The sequence below is a fragment of the Tupaia chinensis genome, unplaced genomic scaffold (assembly GCF_000334495.1).
Source record: "Tupaia chinensis unplaced genomic scaffold, TupChi_1.0 Scaffold000404_1, whole genome shotgun sequence".
Classification (NCBI taxonomy): Eukaryota; Metazoa; Chordata; class Mammalia; order Scandentia; family Tupaiidae; genus Tupaia; species Tupaia belangeri.
This window is the reverse complement of record NW_006159906.1, coordinates 1,852,247-1,856,820: the sequence shown is the minus strand read 5'-3', so window position 1 is coordinate 1,856,820 and position 4,574 is coordinate 1,852,247.

The window sequence follows — 4,574 nt, the reverse complement described above, 5'->3', positions numbered from 1 at the left end:
GGAGGAGCAGAAGAAATGAGTAAAAACCTTATAAGATTTTTCTTAGAAGTTGGGGAGGATTTTTTTTTTTAAGTAAAAGGTTTAAAAATAATTATCTCTCTCTTTTTTTAAATTTGTTTTAAAAATATTTTCCATGAGAAAGAGAAAGACATGAACCCCCAACGGGTCCTCACGTTGCTGTCCATTCCAGCCTCGGAGGACTCATAGGTGTGTGGTCAGAGAGGTCCCAGGACACAAACCCAGAACCCAACCGTGTGGGACACATTGACCTGCCAATATGCCACCTCTTAGGATCTTGGGCCCGCACATGTGCCCTGCGTGAGTTTAAGCCACCGGGTACGAGACTCGAACCATGGTCTACTACATGGGAGTCCAACCACATAGCCATTATGCGCACTGCTAGTCCTCTCCTGGTTTTCTAAATTCTTACCTCTTGAAAACAGTATTTTGATCTAGATATAGATATTGGTCCTCAGGACAAAAGAATCACCAAGAAATCTTTTTTTCTTTTAAGAGACTGTTTTGTTATAGGGCCTGTGAGCTTGCTGGAGGGAAGTAGGGAGAGGGAAAGTGAGAAATCACTCCCAGGGGGATGGTCACACCACACTCCCTCCTCCAGTCTCCCCTTGGGATTTTGGGCAGGCACACACAGGCACCTAATATGCTTTTCAAGCCATAAGGTCCAGGACTCAAACTGCAGTTAGCCACGTGGGAGTCCAGTGCCTTAGCCACCACACCACCTGCTGACCCACTGATAGAAAATTGTAAAAATTCAGTAAACCTTTTGTAATTTTATATCTGAATTAGAAGCAGTAGAAGAAACTCAGGAGTTGTGTTTTCCTTTTGCAACATACTTTCTAACTCAGGTCAGGAAATGCCTGGGAGCAATCTCAAGACAATAGCAATGAGCACATCTGTTTGCTCGTGATTTGGTTATTAAATACTACATTCCTCAGAAGAAGCCCCGGAGCTCTTAGGAGAAATGGCTGATTTCTGTCTGTCTGGGGCAGGAAATGCACCTAGGGCACCTTTTGTAACGGAAGACAAAATATACCAGGCAGGTCATTTTAAAAAGGACAAAGGAGGGCCAGCAGGTGGTGTGGTGGCTAAGGCACTGGACTCCCACATGGCCACCCACAGTTCAAGTCCCGAACATGGAGGCTTGAAAATCCCATCAGGTGCATGTGCATGCATGCCCCAAATCCCAGGAGGAGAATAGAGAAGAGATTGTGGCATGCCGGTCCCCTTTAGTGGTGACTTCTCCCCTTCCCTCTCCAGGTCTCTGTCTCTCCCCAGTGAGTATTATGTGCCCTATGGCAAAAACCTTTAAAAAAAAATAAATAAAAGAGGAGTTGACTTAAAAGGGGCTCCACTAGTCAATGATGTGACAATGTGAGCAGTGAAAACTGCCTCAAAAAAGAACAGCGAACAACTGTAGAACTTTTTTTTTTAAGAGAGAGAGTTTTGCGAAAGGATGTGTGTGCTCTCTGGAGAGACAGAGAAAACAGAGAGACAGAAAGTGAGAAATCATTCCCCAGGGGGATGGCCATGCCGCACCCCTTTTCCTCCATTCTCTTCTTGGGATTTTGGGCGCACACACATGCGCCAGCGTGAATTTTAAGCCACCGGGTCCGAGACTTGAATGCAGTCACCTACGTTGGAGTCTAGCAACATTACCATCACGCCACCTGCTGGCACCCAAACTGGCAGAAGCATTATGGAATGTGTATAGCGTTATAAATGTTCAGTGCTGAAGAAGGTGAATACGTCTGCATGTCGACTTACTCTCTATTCACTACTGGCAGGCTTTGAAAAACCACACCCATGAGGGGGTACAGTGCATGTTTGTAAACCAGAAATCATAATTTTGTTTTTTATTTTATTTTTTCAAATCAATTCTTGCCTTTTTTCTAAACTTTACCTTTTTAAATTTCTTTTTTCTTTTAGGTCAGTTTATACAACAATTTTTGTTTGCAAAAGAACTTAAGTTTATTGAATAAAAAGCTCTATGATTTATAAAGCAATTAAAGTAAAATACGTTGCTGGGATCAGCAGTTGGCATAATGGCTATGTTGCTGGATTCCCATGTAGTCGACTGCGGTTCGAGTCCTGGATCCCGCGGCTTTAAGTCATGCCGGGCATGTGTGCATGCCCAAGATCCCGAGAGGAGAATAGAGGAGAAGGGATTGTGATGTGGCGATCCCCTCTGCAGGGTGATTTCTCGCTTTCTGTCTCTCTGTCTCTCTCTGTCTTTCTTGCGAGCACACGCGCCCTATAGCAAAAAACCTCTCCAAAAAAGAAAAGAAAAAAAAATTTATCTTATTAAACTGTATTTTATTTATTGATTGATTTTAATTTGACCAGAGAAACAGAGCAAGAGAAAGCAAGCCACCAGGTCCAGGACTTGAACCACAGTCAGCCATGTGGGAGTCCAGTGCCCTAACCACCATGCCACCTGCCGGCCACACAAGAAAGTTTTTATGTGATCTCAACAGAGGTATCCTGTCCTTATGCATAAGAAAGCAAAATGTTTTCAAATTAAAGCTATTAAGTTTCTGAAATAAAAAACACTGTAGACAGAAATGCTTTAAGAAAAAAAGCACATTTTTTTCATTTTCTATTCCTGGTATAAATTTCAGTTCTTTCCAATGGAACTTAAGCCTCCTAAATCTTGTTCAGTGTCATCGAAACTTAACTTCTTCCATTTCTGTGTAAGAAATTCATTCACAAATGAGTTGTGCCATTTGGCCACCTTTTTTTGAGAGATTTTTTGCTATAGTCGCATGTGCTTGCTGGGGAGACAGAGACAGAGAGAAACAGAGAGACAGAAAGCAAGAAATCACATACACACACCCCAGGGGGGATGGCCATGCTACAATCCGCTTTCCTCCATTGCTCTTCTGGGATCTTGGGCACGCATGCACACACACCCGCTGTGAAAGTTGCCGGGTCTGGGACTCAAACCACGGCCGACTACATGGAAGTCCAATCACGTAACCATTACACCATCTGCTGGTCCCTTCGGTCACCTTTTTTAACTTCAGACTTTTCTTTGCCAAAATTAAACAGTACAACCCCAGTGTTCCCTCTATCATCTTTTTTTTTTTTTTTTTTTTTTGAGAGGTTTTTCGCTATAGGGCGCGTGCACTCGCCAGACAGACAGAGAGAGACAGAGAGACAGAAAGCGAGAAATCACCCCCCCAGGGGGGATGGCCACGCCGCAATCCCTTCTCCTCCATTCTCCTCTCGGGATCTTGGGCACGCACGCACATGCGCCTGGTGTGAGTTTTAAGCCACCGGGTCCGGGACGTGAACCGCGGCCAACTACGTGGGAGTCCAGCGACATAGCCATTACGCTAACTGCTGGTCCCAGGGCCAGCTTTTAGAGGCTGATCCGACCGGCAACCGCGTAGTGCATCGGTTTTCATGGAAACGACGCTGTTGGCATTAGGCAGCACTGTCTGTGGGGTCGTCCTACCCGAAATCCACCCTCCAGTTCAGATTGACATTTTACGGGAAACCAGGGCGAGGGGAACACATCAGGGACACCATGAGGAGCCGTGGACAGCCCCCTGTGCCAGCAGGTGAATGGTGTGGAAGACAGCGTAGGGGGCTTCACGCTGAGAAGAGGCTCAAGAGCCTGTCATCCCGGCATCATGGCCGGCTCTTCTATGGGTCCCGATTCAAGCAGAGTGGGAAGGAAGTACTTTGATTTTTAACCATTGAGATTTGGGTAATGTGGAACCTGAGGAATTTCCACTGGGGAAATTGGAACTTGGCTTGCCATTAGATGTTATTAAAATAAAGGACTGATTAAATTTTTATCAGGCATGATAATGACACTATGGTTAGATTTTTAAGAAGATACTTAGCCTTAGGTCTTTAAAAAGATGTACAGACCAGAGCATTTATGGTGATTAAAATAGAAAGAGCTGGTTTTGGCCTGGCCCTGGAGCACACGGCCACGCCTTGTGCATATGGAGCTGGATCCCAGGGACGGGGAGGTGGCCAGCGGAGGTTAGAACCCCAGCCCCGCTGGCTTGAAAAACTCGCTGGACTCACGTGTGCCCCAAATCCAGATGGGATGGAGGAGTGAGGGGAAAAAGATGACCACATGACCACATCCCAAGGGGGTGCTGTCTCCCTCTCCTCTCTCTCCGTCTCTCTGTCTGTCTCTCTCTGGTAAGCACATGTGCCCTCTGGCAGTGGAGGAGGTTATTAGTTAGGAAGTGGCAGATGAGAGGAATGTGGGGTGGTGTGAGTGGCTGACCCTTGCTGAGATCTAAGGGTACAGGGGTGTGGGCTGGACACGCCAGTCAGGAGAGAAACCACAGGGGCTTTAAGAACATGGCTGCTTCCTGGTGCAGGCCCTCTAGACCCGCGGGTCTCAGTGTTGGCCCGATCTCTCTCTCCCAGGGGCGTCACTGCAGATGTGGCAGGGCAAAGGCTGGTGGTCCCGGAACGTCTGCGTGGAGCCTCTTTTCCCTTCAGGAGATCTTCCGTCTCACAAGAACTAAAGTGGCTGAGGCTGTGGGACACTCGCACGCAGGGGCCTCCCTTGCCGCCCCTGGAAG